General features: G+C 47.2%; 1 pseudogene; it reads left to right on the top strand.

Annotated features, from left to right (window-relative positions):
• The first annotated feature begins 840 nt into the window (after window positions 1–840).
• LOC102490678 (ER membrane protein complex subunit 4 pseudogene) lies at window positions 841–1386 on the top strand (annotated as a pseudogene).
• Window positions 1387–8067: the final 6681 nt, after the last annotated feature.

Genomic DNA, 8067 nt, shown 5'->3' on the forward strand with positions numbered 1-8067 from the left:
GAAGGAAGGAAGGAGGCTATTGCAGTCGTTCAGACAGATGGTGGTAGCCATCACTTCAGTCGTGGCACAGGGAAACTGCACACAAATAGAGGAAGAGACATTTTTGAGGTAGAACAGACAGGGCTGACGGCTGACTGGAGAAAAGTGTCCAGCGATCCTGTAACGAGGCCTGTGGAAGAGGATGAATGGTGGTCACGTTCGTCATGGCGGCAACAGAGCACAAAATACAAGGCTGGCTTGTTTTACTTGTCCCTTCTCCTCTTTTCTCCTTCCCCCTCCTCTCTCTTTTTCTTGGTGGAAAGCTTTAAGTTTTGGACATCTTGAATTAGAAGTACTTTCGAGACATCCAAGTGATAATGTTGATTAGCAGCTGGATACCTGAGTCTGTGACTTGGAGGGGGAGGCCTGGGCTAGAGATCCATGATTGAGGTCATTGGCTTATACGAGGGACTTTACAAAGTTAATGGAGGGACCAGCAGTTAGCGTAATGGCTATGTCGCTCGACTCCCATGTAGTCGACCGCAGTTCGCGTCCCGGGCCAGGGGGCTTAAACTCACGCCAGGCACGTGTGCGTGTGTGCCCAAGATCCTGAGAGGAGAATGGAGGAGAAGGGATTGCGGCGTGGCCATCCTCCCTGGGGGGTGATTTCTCGCTTTCTGTCTCTCTGTCTGTCTGGCAAGTGCATGCACCCTATAGCAAAAACCTCTCCAAAAAAAAAAAATGTTATTGGAGAAGTGGGTTAGCAGGGGGAGACAGAGAAGGCGGGGACTCGAGTTAAGCTGGTGGCCAGTATACACTTCAGAGTGAGCAGCTCTGTGGCTTTAGGAGGCAGCATTTGCCATGATGGCCCAGGAAGGCCTGGCGGCCAACTGAGGCCAGCACTTCAAGTGGGCCATTGAGCTGAGTGGGCCTGGAGGAGGCAGCAGGGGCCAGAATGACTGGGCAGTGGCCAGGGAGAGTCATTGTACCCAGTCGGTTACTCGGACAAGCAAGAGCCTGATACCAGCCTGCAAGAGACAGATCGGATCCTGGTGGAGAAGCACTGCTGGGATGTTGCTTGGGTCCCCTCAAACAGATTTCCATGAACCTCTTCATCATGTACACGGCGGGCAATACGATCTCTTCCCTACTGTGATGGTGTGTATGACGGCCTGGTGACCCATTCAGGCACTTCTGGCCATTTCGGCAACTTTCAAGATGCTAGAAAGTTTAAGTCAGAAGTTTCTTCACGGTTTGGTCTATTTCATTGGGAACCTGATGGGTTTGGCATTGGCTGTTTACAAGTGTCAGTCTATGGGATTGTTGCCAACACGTGCATCAGATTGGTTAGCCTGCATCGAGCCCCCTGAGAGAATGGAGTTCAGTGGTGGAGGACTGCTTTTGTGAACTGGGGCACCTAGTGCCTAAGTATTCGGGCCTCATCTATATCCCTTACGCCCAGTGGCTCCTCAGCATACTCTTAAAGTGTAGCACATATTGAAAAGAACCAATAAGCTCTCTTTTCTCCATGGTAGGCAGAGTATCCTTGTAGACAAAGATAATACGCATATTACTACAAACACAAAGAAACTATCACAACCTCTGACTGAAAATACTGTAGAAAACTTTATGTTTCCAGTACAGAGCAAAACAACAAATTAACCATAACTCTATGTAAACAAAAGAATGGTTGCTGCGAAATCAAAAACCATAGCAGCATCTTTCAATAAATTAAATGGTTGAGAATAATGCTTTTAAAAAGTTACACAATTTTCCCTTACATCTATTTTAATATTTCACTTCTATTTAGCATAAGCTCGGACAGTAAAATTCTGTTGGAGACACTTGTGGAAGAAACTAATGATGGATTCAGATTATGCATGATGAAAAAATAAACCAGACTCAAAGAGCACATTAAAAAAAATTAATGGAAAAGGGGGAATCAAAGGACCATCAGATGGCATAATGGTTATGTCACTGGACTCCCACATGGTCAGCCACGGTTCTAGTCTCAGATCTGGTGGCTTAAAACTCACGTTGGGTGTGTGTGTGTGTGTGTGTGTGTGTGTGTTTGTATGTGTGCGTGCGTGCCCAAGATCCCGAGAGGAGAATGGAGGAGAAGGGATTGTGGCCTTTCTGTCTCTCTGTCTCTTCAGCAAGCACATGTGCCTGATAGCAAAAATCTCTCTACAAAAATAAAAAAAGAAAAGTGGAACCAAAAGTTAAAAATAGGGGCCAGCAAGTGGCATGGTGGTTAAGGCACTGGACTCACATGGCCAGATGCAGTTCAGGTCCCAGTCCCATTGGCTTGAAACTCATGTCAGGCACATATTCATGCATGCTCAAAATCCCTAGACAAGAATGGAGGAGAAGGGATTGCAGCATGGCCATAGCCTCTGGGGGGTGATTTCTCACTTTCTCTCTCATTATCTCTCTGTCTCTCTGCAGTGAGCACACACATCTATGGCAAAGGGCTTTTAAAAAGAGAGAGAAAGAGGGACCAGCAGTTGGCATAATGGCTGTGTCTCTGGACTCCCATGTAGTCGACCTCAGTTCTGGTCCCAGATGCCAGGCACGTGTGCATGCGTGCCCAAGATCCCGAGAGGAGAATGGAGAAGGGATTGCAGCATGGCCATCCCCCTGGGGGGGTGATTTCTCGCTTTCTGTCTCTGTCTTCCAACTCAAACTATAGTCACCATGCGGGAATCCAGTGCCTCACCTACCGTGCCACGTCCTGGGCCCCTCATGCATAATTTTTTCATAGTGTTTATTTTCCATGAAAATTTTGACATCTCTTCATATGGTGATTAGAACATTGATTGTGAATGAGATGGCAGGAGGGAGAAAGCCTACTATAACAAGAGAAAGGGAATCGAATCATGTACCCAAGAAAAGTGTTGATGGGCCCCAATAACCAATGATGGGCCTCAATATCCAATGATCGAATGTAGGAGATGAATCCACAAGACAGAAAGAGGAGGAGGGGTCAGAGTGAGGAGGAATACCAGACGGAGGGGTGACCAGAAGGCTAGAGTAGGGGTGTGTTTCAGCAGAGTGTGGTCCACAGGGTTGAATGCTGCTGAGCGGTCAAGAACAAAGCCTGAAGATGCCTTCTGGACTGAGTGAGTCAGAGGTCACTGGCAACTATGGGGAGAGGTGTTTTTATTGAGTGACGGGAGTCAGAGTTCAGGAATAAGTATAAAGGTAGGAAATGGAGACTATGAGCATAAGTAATTTTTTTTTAAAGAATTATTTCACTTAACTTTATTTATTTATTTTAATTTGACCAGAGAGAAACAGAGTGAGAGTGAAAGTGAGAGAAAATGGGAAAGCAAGCCACCAGGTCTGGGACTTGAACCGCGGTCAGCCTTGTGGGAGTCCAGCACTCTTAATCACCAAGCCACCTGTCAACCCTGAGCATAAGTGATTCTTTGTAGAAGCTTGTTAGAACTTTTAGCATTCTGCTAGCATGTGCAATTGTGACACTGAAACCTTGCGTTAGGTTTCACTGATGCAAAATTACATTTCAATGAAAGCGAGCCATCATTTGTGAATGGGAAGTCCACAGTAAAGCAGATCCGGTGTCTCGCCTCCCCACCCCGCAATGAGTCTGCAGAGCATCGATTCTGACAGGACTACATAGATCATGGCAGCAACAAGACAAGTGCTCTTCACTTTCCATATGAACCTGTAAACCTAACCAGCGTGATCTGTGTGTGCAGATGGTTTGGTAGACAATTACTGATACGGAGGTGTCTTTTAGCCTGTTGATCTCCCAGGAAGAGGAAGTGGCAGGGGAAGAGACTGATGGATGTGTACACTGGAATTCCTGACTCGGAGCGTGCATCAGCACTCGGGTCTCACCATCATTGTCCGCGACACTTCAAACAGACCGAGGTCACCTCATGACTGAGAGACAGGGTCTGCTGTGGAAACGGGGACGTGGCATGCATTCAGCTGACAAGTGAGAACTAAGAGGGAACAGGGACTCGGATCGAAACACTCCCTAAAACTCACATGATGTCAGAAACAGGCCGTAACTTCAGTCATCCTGGCTCGTAATACTTCAGCCGTTTCAACCCCTTTGAATAAATCGATGACACTCATCTGGTACTGAATAACAATCAGCACATCGTTCCGATCGGTGCTCATGGGCCCCAAGTCTCCTAACCCTAATTTCTGACACCTGAAGTGGCGGTTTTAGTAGCAGGCACCCCTCCTCCCATTTTATCCTTTTTACCTAGAAAGAAGCGGATCCTGAAAAGTTGAAATACATGTCAGGAGAATAGAGATTGTTTGAAACTTTCAAATTGGTGTTCATTAAGGCGAGTATCTCAACGGCACATCACAGTGACAGCAGAGATGCCGTGCAGGAGAGCGTCAGTACTTAAAAACGGCTCCGGGCATTCTTGAAACGTATTTATTCATAGACTGCGCATACATTAACGGGAAGGGTTTTCAGAGACAGTTATTCGACAGTGACAGTTATCTATGTTCAGACATCTGGTGCTTGCTTCTCCCCATGCGTGAGCTTGTTGATTTTAAGAAAGACACCCGGGCTGCCAAAATAGCTCATTCCTGCCACAGATTCACTTTAATAAGATCGATGTCTTTAACGTGCAGCATGGTGACTCTGGTTAACAGGGATGTATCGTATACTTGAAATGTGCTAGGAGAGTAGATCTTAAGAGTTCTTACCACAGACCCAAAAGCTAACTATGTGAAGTGATGGATACATTAATAAGGTTGACTGTGACAATTGCTTCGCAATGTAGATGCAGCTCAAAACATCACCTTGAGGGGTCAGCAGGTGGCCAGGCAGTTAAGGTGCTGGATTCCTACGTGGCTAAAATCACTTCAAGTCCTGAACCCCACAGCTTGAAAATCACGCCAGGCACAAGTGTGTGCATATCCAAAATCCCAAGAGGAGAATGGAGGAGTAGGTATTGTGGCATGGTCATCCACCCTGCAGGATCTCTCACGTGCCTTATGAAAAACAAAACCAAACAAAACAAAACCTCCTCCCGTTGAGCGTCAGAGGATGGCAGAGCAGAAGCACAATGATGGGATTGGAGGCCAGAGCCATGCAGGAAGGTCCAGGATCTGAGACTTCCCTGTACGTCCTGGGCAGGAGCACGTGCCCACCATCTGAGCTGGCTGAGGCTGGTAATGATTGTGGCATGAGGGTGCTGTTGGGTGTGCTTATCCCTCTTTTTCTATAAAAAAATGACTAGGACTAGCAGGTGGCATCAGAGTTATGTTGCTGGACTTCCATGTGGTCCACAGCTGTTCGAGTCCTAGACCCAGTGTCTTAAAACTCACGCCAGATGCGTGTGTGTGTGTGTGTGTGTGTGTGTGTGTGTGCCTAAAATTCTGAGAGGAGTGTGCAGGAGAGGGGATCACAGCACAGCCATCACTCTGGGGGATGATTTCTTCCTTTCTGACTCTCTGTCTCTGTCTCTTTGGTGAGCACACCTGCCCTATAGCAAAAAAAAAAAAAAAAAGTCTAAAAAAACCCCCAAAACCAAAACTAGTTCAAAAATTTAAAAACCTCACACTGTAAACCTTAAAAATAAACAACATTTATTTGTGGATTATACCTCGATACAGCTGGAGGGAGGGGAATACCAATGACTCTTTGTCTCTGGAATAGAGGAATGAGGCAGGTGGCCAACTGAGCATGCCTGTGTGAGGTGGGACAGATGCCTGGGGGCTCCTGGAAGAGCCACTCGTTACAGGGGGCAGATGGCAGCCTCCAGGCTGGGATGGGAACATAGAAAGGATCCCCCTTGGCCAGGAGGTGGGAACAGATGTTTCTAGAAAACTGCTTGGGCCTGAAAGAAAGTGGGAGTAGGATCCATGAGGGTAAGAACTTTGGCAAGAGGAGGGGAGGAGGGGGCCCATTAGAGCAGGCCTGGGTCTGAAAAGAAGGGAGGGGAGGAGAGACCATGAGATGAGAATGAGTTCTTTTCTTTCCTTTTTTTTTGCTATAGGGTGTGTGTGTTCCCTGAAAAGAGACAGAGAGAGAAAAAGTGGGAAATTACTCCCCAAGGGGATGACCACACTGCAATCCCTTCTCCTCCAGTCTCCTCTTGGGATTTTGAGCACACGCACCTGGTGTGATTTTCAAACCTCCAGAATCCAACACCTTATCCACCATTTCACCTGCTGGTCCCATGGAATGGATTCTTCACCCTGGGAACCTGAGCAAAATGTGGGTGCTGAGGCCTGCTCAGCTGGGTCATTGCATAATAGACAGGTAAAAGACGTGCCTCCCTTTGGCTGTTCTCTCTGCAGCCTCAGGTACTTGCTTTCAGGCTGCTTCCACCAAATTTTCATCAGTTTTGACATCTTCCATACCAATGCAGGACCTTAACATTTGTTACAAGATATGCTTTGTGGAACATAAGCTCAGGAGAAACAACCTTGTTCATCACCTTCATTCATTTTCTTTTCTTTTCTTTTCTTTTTTTTTTTTTTCAGATTAATCTCACATTTTACATAAAGTCCCCATCATGGATACTATATGTATTTGTACACATTTTCAGCAGGGAACTTTACGTTTCTCTGTCACGTCTCCCCCCCCCTTACAGCTCCCCCACCCTCCAGTACCCTCCTCTTCCATCCACTCTCCCCCTTCCCATCCCTAGCGTCCACAGCCATCTCCCCCACTCACATTCGGACCTCTCAACCTCTGCAGTGAGCGGATGGTGGTTTGAGTCTTGGACCCAGTAGCTTAAACTCATGCCGGGCACATACGAGTGTGTGCCCAAGATCCCGAGAGGAGAATGGAGGAAAAGGGATTGCTTCATGGCCATCCCCCCTGGGGGGATGATTTCTTGCTTTCTGTCTCTCTGTCTCTTTCTGTCTTTCTGGTGAGCGCACGTGCCCTATAGCAAAAAACCCTCAAAACCAAACCAAAACAAACAAACAAAAAGAACAACTTCCAACAAGAGGCAATGTGTTTAGAAGAGTAGGCCCTCCGGCCCCATAGCACACCAGTTAAGTGCTGTGCAGAAGAAGCCAGAGCCCACATGGCCAACCAGGGTTCGAGTCCTAGTCCTGCTGCTTGAAAAACAAGCCAGACACAAGCACACATGTCAAGATCTTTATAGGATTAAAAAATAGAGGAAAAAGCAATTATGGCGTGATCTGGCCCCACTGAGGGGTGCTTTCAGTTGCTGTTGTTGTTGTTATAGGGTGCGTTACCAGAGAGCGAGCGAGTGAAAGTGAGAAATCACTCCCCCAGGGGAGTTGGCCACACCGTGGTCCCTTCTCCATTTTCCTCTCAGGATTTTGGTCTTGCATACACACATGCCCAGCATGTTTTTCAAGCCACCGGGTCTGGAATTCCTGACTGGCCATGTGGGATTCAGCTGCCTTAAACACCATTCCATGGCCTGGCCCCAAGGGTGCTTTCTCTGTTTCTCTTTCTCTTTCATGTGGACTGACCCTCTGGCCTAAGAGAAAGAGTAGGCCTGCTGCCAGATGGCCAGAGACTTAAATTCCAGCTCATCTATTTGCTAGCTGTGTGACCTTGGGCAATTCCTAAACCTCTCTGTGTCTCACATTCCTCATCTGTAAAACAGGCTCGATAACTGTACCTGACTCGTGGAGTTGTTACGAAGATTGAGGTCGTATATAGAAAGCCGGGACAATGCCTGGCGCATAGTAGCCCCTAATACATGTTCCCCACTTCGGCTGGTGTTTTAGGACGTTGCCTCCCTTCCTCTCCTGCTCCCCGGGTTGCCCTCTAGTCCTCTATCTGCAAATTGGCAGCTCCAGTAATCTGCTGGTGGAGACGTGCCCTCATGAGGAAGAACACAAAGTCTGTTCTCTCAAGGTTTGCAGTGTCAATCGCTGTTGATACTCAGTGCCCAGTTCCTTGGGGGTTGCAAAATGGTGGTGTTCTGCCATGGGTTTTCCGTTTATTAACTGGGATGCTTGACGTAAAAGGCGCGTCCCTTCATCTACTGTTTGGTTAGGCCGTGGTCAAGTTTAATAGAAAGGCCAGATAAATGCTTGATTATTTCCCTTTATTTACCAGTGTTCAAGATAATGACAGTCATTTTCTGAAGAGGACTATTT

The sequence above is a fragment of the Tupaia chinensis genome, unplaced genomic scaffold (assembly GCF_000334495.1).
Source record: "Tupaia chinensis unplaced genomic scaffold, TupChi_1.0 Scaffold000605_1, whole genome shotgun sequence".
In the NCBI taxonomy this organism is placed as follows: Eukaryota; Metazoa; Chordata; class Mammalia; order Scandentia; family Tupaiidae; genus Tupaia; species Tupaia belangeri.